This window comes from Aedes aegypti, chromosome 1 (genome assembly GCF_002204515.2).
Source record: "Aedes aegypti strain LVP_AGWG chromosome 1, AaegL5.0 Primary Assembly, whole genome shotgun sequence".
NCBI classification, from domain to species: Eukaryota; Metazoa; Arthropoda; class Insecta; order Diptera; family Culicidae; genus Aedes; species Aedes aegypti.
Genome location: NC_035107.1, coordinates 236,118,787 through 236,133,799, shown reverse-complemented (window position 1 = coordinate 236,133,799; position 15,013 = coordinate 236,118,787). Strand labels below are relative to the sequence as shown.

Here is a 15,013-nt window from a genome sequence, read left to right as displayed (position 1 = left end):
AATTCTTATAGTTTTGTGATTTTTCAACTAATTTTGAATCTTTTTGTACCAGTAAAAAAGCTTGTAAAAATCTAATTTATCTAAAACTATTACAAGTGTTAGTCAAAAGTAGTTTTCTACCATTTTTCCTTTTTCTTCTTCTTTTCTTCTTGGCATTAACATCCTCACTGGGAGAGCATGCTCTCAGCTTATTGTTCTTATGAGCACTTCACAGTTATTAACTGAGAGCTTTCTTTGCCAAAGTTGCCATTTTTTCATTCGTATATCGTGTAGCAGGTACGATGATACTCTATGGCCAGGGAAATCAAGGAAATTTCTAAGACGAAAATACCCTGGACCGACCGGAAATCGATCCCAGGCACCTTCAGCATGGCTTTGATTTGTAGCCGTGGACCCAACCACTTGGCTAAAGAAGGCCCCCACTTTATTATACTAAAGAAATGAAAAAGTTGTAGAAAACTTATTTTAACCAATGCTAGTTATACGTTTAGACATATTTGATGTTCCACTATCTATTCATTCATTCGTTTGTGTAACCCGTAAAAATGATATGTTGTTTCTGGATGCTCCCTAGGACCCCTACAATTAAGCATGTCGTTCAACAAGACGAATCCTGTAACGCAACCCTATCCCATTTTCCAAACTCCTTGTGTTTTCTCGTGGAAGTGCAGAGGAACGGCTTCCATAAAGCGAGTAACACGTCAATATTTCCTCCCCATCACAAATTGACCTTCATTCTGACGCAGCTGACGCCGGTATTGTTTAGGACAATAAATAAGATAGGAACTCTAATACTTGCACACTGAGGGTGCAATTCAACCCAGCATCCGTTGGTTCCTTGTGCAAGTATAGAATTACTAGCAATAACGGAGTGGCTACTAGTTGAAGCATAATGAAGTTGTCGGAATTTCACTAAGAGTAATTTATGTATTAATTGAAACTGCACCTTCTAGTCGCTTGTGCCACCTCGAAGTCTTAATATTTTGGCTCAATCTTTGAAGTATCTCATTCCATTGGGTTAGATTAAGTAAAGCTCACGAACTTTTGGTTTTGAGTACTTTCGAAAAATAAGCCGCACCCTACTGCAGATGCAGCTGGCGGAGCTGGCATTAAAAGACAAATCTCAACCCGTCGCCATCCGGCCGAGTGAATGATGGTCGTAAATTTTTGACGTGATAAAATACAATGGTTGAAGGGCTTTTACCGTGTTGTGCGTCTATTAAGGCGGGTGGTTGTTAAGCGTCCAACAGAGACCAGAAGAGAGACTGAATCTGCTTCTCATACGTTCCACCTGGTTTAGCGTTAGAGAAATGGTGCTAGCAATTTTCCAAGCGTTGGATGTCAGTTTACATTGTTTTAAATCTTCTTCTCCCAGACACTGAAGCTAGTCCAGTTTCTCTCTGTCTAATCGGGATGGAGGAAGATGAACTATTCTGAGATTGGATTACGATGTAGGATATGTTTGAATTTAGCATGAAAGAGAAGCAGAGCCACTTCGGAGAGTTGATGATTGAAATATAAATCACAGTCAGGACGTGATTGATTGAAAATGGTTCTGAGTGATGATACTGCTGGTAGAATAATCTATCGGAACGAGCAGTGCGCAACGTATCCTCGTGCTGTGTGATCACAAATTCTTTCTGCTCTCGGAAGTTTTTAAAACTACCTAAAGCAATAAAACGCTATTTTCTCTACTTTTGAACCCTTTTTGATCCTTGTCAAGACCTGTGCCTTTGATTTTTTTTTTGAAACCATTAGCGAAAGCTATCATTGGTAATCCTTCTTGGACACCGTCTTGAGAAAAACCTCTTAGAAGTTTACCCCTTCTTTCACTTAATGTGATTGCAACTACAAACGAATGGAAGGGTGAATCTCTGAATTCACAACCTCCATCTAAAAAGTGGGATTTAAAACTGTCACGTGGCAAAAATGGAAGTATGGGCGTTTCTCCGGAATGAACGCTTTCTTCCAAGGGTAAAATGGTTAATGTTAGTAATTGCATCGAAATGAGCAATCAGTTCGATAGTTTAGACAAATTTTCCGAACATTAAATCGAAGTAACCTCTTGCCCAGGCTCTTTGTTTCAAATGAGGAAACAAAGAGTGCCGCCAGTCGTGGTCGGTTGTTCCGAATTTGGGGAATTTAGGCAGGAGATCTTGAACTCCATTAGAGGAATCTAGGTTTCCTTCTAAATCGCAAAGAAAGGAGACTGGCGAGTTATGCATGAAACTCTTAAAGATCACGAGCTCCAAACAGCATGGTGTCTCCAATTTTTTTTTAAATTATGACCACAAAACTGAGGTCGTCTTGAATTAGTCACCTGACCAAACACGACTTATGTTTGATGTCCGTGTAAAATGAGAACCTTTCAAGAAACCTGGAGGTAATTTTCATTAGCTGATGCTGAATTCATGTTATGCGGAGCACGGTATGCACAAGGTAGGCTATTCCCACGTGAAAACAACGCAACATGTGTCGTCATTCCTATCGTCACCCGAGTAGCACACATGTTATATTTGAGCATTTTCGACTGCTATATGACCAGATCAAGTCATATATGAGTTGATAATGCTCAATTATAACATGTGTGTTGCTTGGGAAAGCATGAGGCCTTGAGGATAGTAAAGGAGAGCAGGCCTTGCTTTCTTTTGCACTCGTTCGAGTTCGCGATAGGAATGACGTCACTGCCAAATGTCATTTTTCGGAGTATAATATCTCGTTTCTTTTTACCGTAATGCGGAGGTTCAGGCGAGGAAGATCTGTCGTGTGAAGGAAGATACCACACAGAAAAAAATCCGTTCTCGTATCCGTGAACAGCAGACGTGAACTCGTCAACGAGCAAAAATACTCCGTGAACTGGATCATGTATCTATGAACGCGTTGTCTAGTTCCGAAAACGTTCATGTAAATATGATGGTAGTTCACGGTGTATTTTTGACAATTCACGTTTTCCAGAACGCTTTTCGAGCGTGCAAAAAGTTTGTATGCGCTAATTGCGGAGCAACCGGAGTTTAACTTTTGGAACTGCTTTTCACGTAATCGAATCGTTTACGTTGCCGGAATTCCCCAGCCAGAATCTCCAACTATTCTCATTTTTTCAGTCAACGATCGCTTGCATAATAATCATACCCAACAGGTAAATTATAATCATGCTCATTACCAAACTAATTTTCTTCTATCCGGTAACCGTTCTTATTATACCAAATTGACTCGCTTATTGCGCTTCATCAAATTCTGAAATAATTGTAACTTTCACTTGTTAAGTTTTGTTTGAAAAGGACACGTTAAAAATTCTATTTAAGGTAAGATAAAGTTTTGGTTCAAAAACAGTTTTATCTTCGATCATTTTTTTTCGATTTTAAGTTTTGAAAATATTTTTAACTCTCAGAAAACTCTTCTAGTTTCAGAATATGTGTCGATTTTGATCATTGGTCATCTGGATTCGAAGTAATTCCAAAATTTCTTGGGAGACCGACGCGTAGCTACAACTCACGTAAATATTTTAGGCAACAGAATTTCTATCGTATTCGGATATTCAATTCTCGAAATGATACATTAATGCGAGTATGTTGTGAAAAAAATGAAGCAATTTTGTGCAGCCATCTTTGAGTAATGAGAATTTATGTTTCTGGTACCACACTGGACAAATCAAGATCTTGAAAACTCTAAAAACCTCATATCGTAATTTTCAGATTTCTTCAAGAATACTGAACCGATTTGAATGATTTTTTCAGAGTAGCTCCTTATTACTTGGCATTGTATAGTACACATTTTATTTTACTTTTTGATAAATTGAGCTTGAGCTTGAGTTTGATTGGCCACCCGTGGTTGCTACTCCAGTATCGCCAGATCAGCAGCACTTGCACAAGGAACCAACCAAATGACTGCTTGGGATTAACAGGCACCCTCTATTTTTAGGCAACAATGGTGCCTGCCATGTCAGAATGCAGACCAATGAGGGGAAGGGGAAGGAATTGATTTTTTTTAATTATTTTATTAGCATTATTCCAAACGTTACATTCATTTTTTATATCTAGGTGTTCTGTGTTATTAGACAACACTATCATCCTAATTTGGTAAAACAAATTTAAGATTTTATTAACATTTTGTTAACAACATATTACATTTCATTTGCCATAGCAGTTCAGATTTTTTACAGGTGAGTTGATTTCACCTGCTTGTAAGAGAAAAAAACGCTTTAAATATACTTAACCTAACTTAACCTAAACATATAACGTATTAATCGTGGCAATAGAAGATTGTAACGATTTTTGCCTGAAAATATTAACTATTTTATTTGACATTTGTTCCAATGTTTCAACATTGGATATTTTATGTAACTCATTGGTACTATACCAGGGAGGAAGTTTCAGAATCATTTTCAGAGAAGGAATTGATGATGCATTCAACTGGCTCCCACGGTTGACCGTATATACCACTGCATCAACGCCAGTTCATGCGGAAAGGATGAAAGGGTGGATTATTTTTTATGGCAGAGAGGCTTGCTGGTTTGGTTAGCAGATTGCCTATGTATCAGGCGTAATGGAAGGCATGCTATAATGATGAACGAATGGAAGCGTAGGGAAACAATTTATTTCTGTCCGTCTCGGGTTCTGGCCAATGCTATGAACTATGATAGATACTATGTACATCAACTGGGATATATTAAGAGTGGTAGATAGAAGCAAGTGAAAGATACAACTACAAAGTACGATGAAAGGGACGGGCCTGGGATTGAACCCATTACCTTCTGCTTATGAAGCAGAAGCGGTAGCCATTAGACCACCAACCCCGTCATACATTTTATTGTAGGTTTTGATAAATTGACCAAAAACAAAATGGCCGTCAAAAACATTTTATATGGCGAATGTCGGTCCCCCAAGGAACATCGAAATATCTTCGAAACTTGTTCACCAACGACTAATATCGACACGGGCGCTTAAACTAGAATAGTTTTTTGAGGTCTTGTGAAAAAATGGTGCAAAAATATTAAGAAACAAAAAAGATATCGCGATTTGATTTTTTTTTTTTTTGCTGTAAAAAATGAAGCTGCCGGTAGAGGGGTTAACCTCGGTTTAGACATCCAGAACTTTGGCCGAACTTTGTAACTAAAATCATTTATTCACCATGGCCGCTCCGCTTGTTTTGAATTCTGAGATCATCATCAAAAAGCTGAGGAAAATCTGAGTAAGAAAGGCTACAAAAACTAGATGAACAATGGTATTTACCATATGAAGTAAACGGTTCACTAAATCATGTTCTACAATTTTAACGTATATGGCAAGTGTAATCAATACAAAACAATTTGAAATTATTTCATAATTTTTTGTAGAACAAAATAACAAATTTTCAATCGGTGGTATTTTTTCTGAAGTCAAGTAAAGAATAGGAATATTGTTTTGAGTGAAAGAACCAGGCGGCCATCTTGGATAGTGACGCCATCTAGGTTTTAAGTAGTAGAATGAGTTTTTCACCTTGCTAGCACTCAACATATTGAATTTTAATGCTTCCGATACGCTTATTGTTCTTCTTGTTCTTTTTGTCCCTAGCGTTACTTCTCTACTGGAACATAACCTCAGCTTAACTAGCTATAAAAATAGTTTATTAAATAGGATATTTTATAAAGCTTATTTGCTACCAGATCTTCGACATATCTACTAGTTCAAGAATAGATTCATTTATTTGGTCTCAAATAATTGATTGAAATGAACAAACAATCAATCGAACAGCTAAGATGAAATAAGAATGTATCTGATTCCTTAAACGAAATTCTATAGATTAACTCTAACTTCTTCGTTACTTGTATGTACCGTAGGACGCGCTTGGTATGCTTCCATTGTTCTTCACCAGCAGCATCGACAAAACACAGGTCTGGCCGAGAACCCATCAAGACATATACATGAGACTACCAATGAGCTCGCGGTAGGGGTACTCGCATTTTCAGGTGATGTGCTATCGGGGAGACTCGTCTCATGCGCTGCGCTGCTCGGCGCTACGGCTCGCCATCGGTTTCCAAGTTATGAAACAACTGCTTAGTTACGAAAAACCTCTATAACTATTTTCGCCCATTATGCAGGTGTCTAGATGACTTATATGGTATGGTCGGAGACTCGCGATCCAAGAGTTACAATTTCGATCCTCGTTGAAAAATTTTCTAATCACTTCAATTATTGTGCTCAACTTTAAACAGCACATGTGATGGAGCGCATGAGACCGCAGTGAGAAACATCTCCAGAAAAATGAGGCGCATCAAAAAAGGTCTAACAATGTACAGTGCGCCCGTGCGCTTGCAAAGCAATGAGGCTCCTGCACCTAAGACTACAGCACGTGCACAGTAACTCTACGTGAAAGTCTCCTCGTAGTCCACGTACCTCTTTTGTGCATAGCCCTTAGCTACCAGCATCGCTTTTTAGCGGCCATTAGCATCCGTCTTCAGGTTGAACACCCACTTGACAAAAAAAGACAATTTACACCGTCTTCAGCCAAAGGCTGCACAGACTGAACAATCACGGACTAGTGATGATTTTTTCCACCGACTGGAGCAGAAATCGAACCCACGCCTCATGGCACAATACGCCTAAACGATTGACGCCGCTAATCGCACGGCCACGAAGCCCACAGGTACGAGTTGTACCTCTGCTAGGCGTTTGACCAAGGTCCACGTTCGGTTCTTCTGCAATGCTACTAACTCGTTTTAGATTGCTTGCCCCCATTCAGGTTCGTTTGGATGACCTTTGACATCATTGTAACATTCGGGAACCTGTAGGGAATTCGCACCAGTAGCTTCGTTCCTTTCTGATTGTGGTGGGAGTGCATAAAATTTTGCATCACCATGGACACCATCCAGCCCGTTCACCATCGCGAAACGTGCAGCTTGTGGATCTCTTGGAAGTAATCTTCGTCGCCGACCATGTGGAAACTCGCACCCGAATCTAGGACCCACTCGATTTCGTCCGGCGTTTCCGACACCTTCGCTCCGGACACAAGCACCACCGCCTGTCGATCGGCATCTTTGCTATTTGAGCCCGGTCGGAACGATTTTTCACTTTCGGGCGGGCAAACTTGTTATGGCCGATCTCTCCACAGTGGTAGCACTTATTGGCGAATTTCGATGATTGTACCTGACGATTTCCGGATCTGGCCGCCATCACCACTCCGTCAGACCTGCTCGCAACACTCAAACCGGATTCTCTTCCAGATCACTTTTGCTGCTCCGCTAGAAGGCGTCGTCCTTTGACGGCTTCAGTTGGTCATATAAATTTTCCATCGCATGACATCAACGTTTTTATGCTGTCTTCCCAGCGACGGAAATGGTTCGCCAGGTAGAGACGTTCCGATACTTCCGATATATCGGAATATCGATATTTTGCTTTCGATATTCGATATTTTGGTATCGATATTTTCTTTTCAATATATCGGTGGTATCGATATTTCCTTCCGATATATCGTAAACCAATATTTGGATAACAATTGTAGAGTTTTCTCGTAAAACAATTGATTTTTAAATATTTAAATGCAGTTCACATACCAATTGATACATGATATATCGTAAAAGCAGATATTCATGCTTATATCGATCAAAATTCCGATAATATCGAGGGTTCAAAGAATTGTTTGCGAATCGTAGGAAACTCAACGTCAGAAAACTAATCGATACAAGAATTTTGCGCCTTTTAAATATATCAAATGATATTGCGATATATCGATATTTTGATTCAATATATCGGTGGTATCGATATTTCGATTCGATAATCGTATTGAATCAAATATCGATACTTTGCAATATCGGAACGTCCCTATCGCCAGGGGGTAAAATGTTGCTGAGTTGCTTTAATTGCAACATAATTTATTTATAATAATGAGTTTAAATATATGTCGAACAATTAAAAAAAAAAGAATAAGAAGAAGAAAAGTATACGTAACCAGATTTTAGTGGTAGCCTCGAAATTACACCTGTTGAGTGCAAACAAATTGACAAATTCATTATATAACTTAAAATCTTTACTTATATTAATACTTAAAATTGTTTGACTTATATTAATACTCTTATTCTTCAGTCGACTCGATAAAACACCAACGATTGAAAACTTGTTTCTTTGTTGTACAAACACGATGTTTGTATTGATTGCACTAAAAATCGTAGAACATGATTTAGAAAATCGTTGATTTCATAGGGTAAATACCATTGCTCACCTAGTATCTGTTCTAGTTCTTATCCAGTTTATTTTCAGCTTTCTAATGGTAATCTGAGAATTAAAAAATACGAATTTTCTTATAAAATTCAAAATGGCTGCCACATTCAAAATGGCCGCCATTTTTTTTCAGTTTTAAACGAAAGCTATATCCTTCCTCTATACCCGTGGTCATCAAAGTGCGGCCCGCGGGCTGCTCGTGATGTCTGTACCTCTTAAATCTGACAACAGGGTGGCTACCGAACCGTGAAAAACGGGAAAAGCAGGAAAAACACAGGAATTTGATTCCACCGGGAAAAGCCGGGAATTTGAGATGACTTCCGGGAAAATCGTGTTGAACGAACATTTTGGAGCTACAGACCAGAAGTCGTAGAAAACCGTTATGTTTGAATAACACATTGCTTATTTTTTTTAATGATTTAATTCCCACTTTCTACACTATGCGTCTTAAAAATGTTCGACTATTCCCACAACATCGCTAACCATGTTTCGAAATGGTTTTCAAATCTTTCCAACACTGTCAAAATTATATTTATTTCAACCTTTTCTCTAACATTTCTGACTCGATGTTTTAAATCAAGGTTCAATTTTTTTTTCACACGATAATTTTTTTTAAAAAGTATCTAATGTTTCATTGTTTAAAAAATAGACAAAAATAATAAATTAGGTAGAGATACATGCTTCTACATGTATGGCTTCGTTTAATTTCCACCTTAAACTTCACACTTCGAATAATTCACAAATTTCTATGCAATTCAACCGAATATTGATGTTTTATTTCATCGACAGATCCATGAAGCTGTGATGATTGAAGTGAAGTCCAGTATATTTATTTATTGATTCTATAACATTCCCCAGAAAACCATTCCCCCGAAACCCATTCCCCAGAATCTCATTCCCCAGAATGTACCATTCCCCAGAATTTCACTCCCCAGAATGCACCATTCCCCAGAAAACCAATCCCCAGAATGGACCATTCCCCAGAAAATTATATACCTACTTTAAAGTTTTGAAATAATCTATTTAAAAAACTTGAAAATAAACTCCATACAAAGTTGTTTACAAGTACATGAGAAGATTAGCATTGGTGCTGCTAATTATGAACACTTCACGCATAATTCAAATTTCATTTGCAAATGAACTATCACAGTAGTTTCATTTTTATTGGCACTTATAAAAACTGATAGATCAGTCTATGGGGAAACACAATATACAATATTTATTTAAAAGAATATACAACTCATCACTACTCTGCACAAAATAGAGCTACACCCTTCTTTCGGTATAGTAGATTCCAAATGTATAATTTCACATGTATGTCCAATTTTTATCAAATGTAGTGATGTATGCAGCTTTTCATCAATGTTTTAAGAAGGTGCATCATCTCTTACTTTTTAGGGCTACACCGATTAGAATAAAGACGTTCGTAGTATCATATTATACGTTTCCGATATAATGATTACGTAAACTCAGCAGAATAAAAACTTATTATTCTGCACATTAAAATGATACGCCCTTCTTTGCGTCAAGTCTAAATTACAAATGACTTGTTTAATTTTGCACAAAATAGTGATACACCCTTCTTTCAGTCTTATCCTGTTGACGATATAGACAAAATTTTCCGTAAGGATACCAAATGGCAAGAAGGCATTTGGCATGATTGATTAAATGATCAAGGACCATTTGGTATAATGGTCATTTGGCCAATGACCATTTTGCATGACATGAAGAACATCCTTTTTGAAAAGAAGGAGCATAAGTATGGCTGGATGGCAAATGGCTTTATACCAAATTATTTTATGCCAAGTGACCTTTTGCTATATGGGCTTTCCATCGATATATTTTGCCTATATCATTAACGAGATAATACTGAAAGAAGGGTGCATCACTATATATGCAAAAATAAACATATAGTCTGTATATTTTATGGGAATGTATTAAAAAAGGGTGTATTATAATAATATGCTAAATACTCATGAATAGGGGGATTAGGGGCATATTGGACACATTAGGTAAATGCTTATTTTACATAGAATGGAAATATGTTTCTTTGCTCTAAAATAAATCCACCGCTTCCTCTGCTTATAAACTAATTTGAAGCTGAGAAAAACATATAGTAGAATTTCAGAGGACAAATGAAGCAAAGCGTAAACTTTTATACCGTCAAAACGTTCATATACAATACAGATTTCGTAGTTTATAAAGTTTTGCTGAAATATGCATATTCCCAGAGAGTAAGGGGGTGTCCATTTCGCCCCGTGTGTTCATTATGTCCCTAACCCTCCTACCTACATATTTGTTTTGTCACATCAGACCTTAGCCTGTCACATAAGTGACTCTTCTTCCTCTTTTCTGGTGTTACGTCCCTACTGGGACAGAGCCTGCTTCTCAGCTTAGTGTTCTTATGAGCACTTCCACAGTTATTAACTAAGAGCTTACTATGCCAATGACCATTTTTGCATGCGTATATCGTGTGGCAGGTACGAAGATACTCTATGCCCCGGGAAGTCGAGAAAATTTCCAACCCGAAAAGATCCTCGACCGGTGGGATTCGAACTCACGACCCTCATCTTGGTCTTGCTGAATAGCTGCGCGTTTACCGCTACGGCAATCTGCGCCCCCACATAAGGGGTCATGCACATATTACGTCACGCTCCAAGGGGGGAGGGGGTCGAGCCAAGCGTGACTAGCCTTACAAAATTTTCGGAGGACTCATATAAAAAGTGTAACAAAGGGGGGGAGGGGGTCGAAAAAGTTGAAATTTAGCGTGACATAATTTGTGTACCATCCCTAAGGTGACTCACGCAAAGCAATAATTAAAAAAAGAAAACAAATGGATATTCATATAGCTTTCTGGGGAATGGTGCATTCTGGGGAATGAAATTCTGGGGAATGTTACATTCTGGGGAATGAGATTCTGGGGAATGGTTCGTTCTGGGGAACGGAATTCTGGGGAATGGTTTTCGGGGGAATGGTTTTCTGGGGAATGTTATAGAATCTATTTATTTATTTATTTCGTCAATCAATAGTAGACTACACGTTTGCTTAATTCTATGTTGTATTATATCTTCAGGAATTAAAAAATTGTCTTAGCTTTGTTCGCGACATGGTCAGATAAATTTCTGTGCAATGCTGATTATAAAGAGACATCATTCGATTCATTGGGCCGAATTTTGCATAGTTAGTTCAATGATTATTTGATGCAAACAAATTCCGATTTCTTAACTGTCTAGCAGGCGTGTAGAAATTCAAGCATGATAAAAGATTGGTGGAATCAATACGCTGCGATACAGTGCGCATCGTACCTTCGTGCTGTGCGTACACGAATTCTCTCTGCTCTTGGAAGTTTTCTTAAAAACTACCTAAAGCAATAAAACAGTACTTTTCAGTGCTACACAAACAGTACTTTTCAGTGCTAAGATTAAAAACGGTACTTTTCAGTGCTACAGATTAAAAACAGTATTTTTCAGTACTATTTTTTCTACTATTGATCCCTTTACGATCCTTGTTTGGACCCGTGCCTTCGATTTTTCGTTGGACCCGTTGGCGAAAGCTAGCGGTGGTAATCCTTCTTGGACACCGTCTAGGGAAAAAACCTCTCGAAGGTCACGTCTTTCTCGTTTATTAACTAAACATGGTATCAACAACTAACAAAAGGAAGGGTGAATCTCTGAATTCACTACTTCCTTTCAAAAAGTGGGTTTTAAAACTGTCACTACACGTGGCAAGAATGGAAGAAAGGACGCTTCCCCGGAATGCGAACTTTCTTCCAAGGGTGAAATGAATAATTATATCGAAATGAGCAATCAGTTCGATGCTCTAGACAAATTTTCCGAACACCAAATCGAAGCAGCCTCTAGCCCAGGCTCTTTGATTCAAGTGAGGAAGCAAAGAGTGCCGCCTATCGTGGTCAGTTGTTCCGAATTTGGGGGATTCAGGCAGGAGATCTTGAACTCCATTAGGGGAATCAAGGTTTCCTTCCAAATCGCAAAGAAAGGAGACTGTCGCGTTTTGCCGGAAACTCTTAAAGATCGCGAACTTCTTCTCAGACATCTTGAAGAGAAGAAGCACAAATTTTTTACTTATGACGACAAAACTGAACGTTTGTTCAAAGTCGTCTTGAAAGGTCTCTCAAGTGACTATAAGTCACCTGAAGAGATCAAAAATGGAATAAATGATTTACTTGGATTTTCCCCAGTCCAAGTAATCATTATGAAACAGAGAACCCAATCTGGCATTGTTCGGAAAGGGCTTTCTCAAGAATATTATTTAGTTCACTTTAACAAAAAAGAACTAAATAATATTAAAGCTTTAGAAAAAGCTAAACTTATGTTCGATGTCCGTGTGACGTGGGAACATTTCCAGAAACCTGGAGGAAATTACCAGAACCCCACTCAGTGCCGTCGGTGCCAAAAGTGGGGTCATGGTACAAAAAATTGTCGCATGGATGCTAAATGCATGATTTGCGGAGGTTCTTCTCACGCTAAGGACGACTGTCCTGTGAAAGAAGATACCAGAAAATTTCAATGCGCCAATTGCAAAGGCCCTCACAAAGCTAACTTTTGGGAATGCATTTCACGCAAAAGAGTCGTTGAGGCTCGTGCCAGGCAGATGAAGGATAATGTCCGTTACGATAACGGTCGTTTCCGGAATTTGCCTGGTAGAGTATCGAACAATGCTCATTTTTCAGTTAACGATCGCTTGATTAGGAATCATACCCACCAGGAAGATCATAATCATGCTCATTCACAAACAAATTTTAATCCGTCGGGTAGCCGTTCGAATCTTTCAATTTCGAATGTATCTACCCACGGTAAATCCTTTGCCGATATCGTAGCAGGTAATTTGAACTCTTCCCCTATTCGTTCCATGAGTACCCATTCTACTTGTTTCAAATCAAATGGAAAAAACCCTACCGCCACAGGTAACTCCTACCCCGCTTCTTCGTCTACCGAAAATTCCAATGGGAAATCATCAGATGATGTGTCTGCCTCTGATTTTAATTTTCTAACTGAACAATTGAATCTAATGATTGATGCAATGTTCAAAGCCACCACTATGACTGAAGCAGTCCAAGTAGGTGTAAAATTTACAAATCAAATTGTTATTGGATTACGTTTTTCTAATGGATCCAAATAATAATTTAAATATTTTAAATTGGAATGCTCGTTCTCTGAATGGTAAAGAGGACGAGCTGTTTAATTTTCTTACAGCTAATAACGTGCATATAGCAGTTATTACCGAAACGTATTTAAAACCTGGATCTAAACTCAAAAGAGATCCTAACTTTTTTGTTTATCGTAATGATCGACTTGATGGGGCATGTGGGGGAGTTGCAATCATCATTCATAGGCGTATAAAACATCAACTGTTTTCGTCATTTGAAACTTTAGGTGTTTCTGTTGAAACACAGTTTGGTAAATATACTTTCATAGCTGCCTATTTGCCTTTTCAATGCTCTGGACAGCAAGTTAATTTGCTCCAAACTGACTTGCGAAAATTGACTCGCAATAAGTCAAAATTTTTTGTCATTGGTGACTTTAATGCCAAACATCGGTCATGGAATAATTCTCAAAGTAATTCCAACGGCAGAATTTTATTTGATGAGTGCTCTTCAGGATATTTCTCAATTAAATACCCTGATAGCCCTACATGTTTTTCCTCTTCTAGAAATCCATCTACGATTGACTTGGTCTTAACCGACTCTAGTCATCTTTGTAGCCAATTAGTTACTCATGCTGATTTTGATTCTGACCATGTCCCTGTTACATTTCAAATATCCCATGAAGCGATTCTCAATCCTATCAGCTCCACTTTCAATTATTTACGAGCCGACTGGAATATGTATGAAACGTATGTTGATTCTAATCTTGATGTTAACATTTCTTTAGAAACTAAAATTGATATTGACAATGCTCTTGAAACTTTAACAAATTCCATTGTTGAAGCCAGGAACATTGCAATTCCAAAATGTGAAGTAAAATTTGAATCCGTGATTATAGACGATGATCTTAAACTCTTGATCCGTCTTAAAAACGTGAGGAGAAGGCAATTTCAACGCACTCGTGATCCTGCTATGAAAATTATATGGCAGGATTTGAAGAAAGAAATCAAGAAACGTTTTGCAGATTTAAGAAACAAAAAATTTGAAAATAAAATTTCTCAATTGGACCCCGGCTCTAAGCCCTTTTGGAAATTATCTAAAATCTTGAAAAAACCTCAGAAGCCAATACCGGCATTGAAAGAGGAAAACAAATTATTACTAACTAATTGCGAAAAAGCTCAAAAACTTGCTATGCAGTTTGAAAGTGCGCACAGTTTTAATTTAGGACTTACTAGTCCAAATGAAAATGAAGTTACTCAGGAGTTTGAAAATATTCTCAATCAAGAGAACGTTTTCGAAAATGCCTGGGAGACTGATTTGGAAGAAGTGAGAACTATTATTAAAAAATTCAAAAATATGAAAGCTCCTGGCGATGATGGAATTTTCTACATCCTCATCAAGAAACTTCCAGAAAGTAGCTTATCATTTTTAGTTGATATATTTAACAAATGTTTTCAATTAGCATATTTTCCTGACAAATGGAAAAATGCTAAGGTTGTTCCAATTTTAAAACCAGACAAAAATCCTGCAGAAGCTTCTAGCTATCGTCCAATCAGTTTGCTTTCCTCCATCAGTAAACTTATTTTGTATTTTTTTTATTCCATCAGTAAAAGGTTATTTTGAACAGAATGATGGCCTACATCAACGAAAATTCAATTTTTGCCAATGAACAGTTCGGATTCCGCCATGGACATTCGACCACTCATCAACTTTTACG

General features: G+C 38.0%; 1 protein-coding gene across 1 annotated transcript in view; it reads left to right on the top strand.

Annotated features, from left to right (window-relative positions):
• The window catches only part of LOC5564696 (octopamine receptor), a 307,231-nt gene that overhangs the window by 282,634 nt on the left and 9,584 nt on the right, over positions 1-15,013 (top strand). The gene's annotated exons all lie outside the window — the stretch shown is intronic.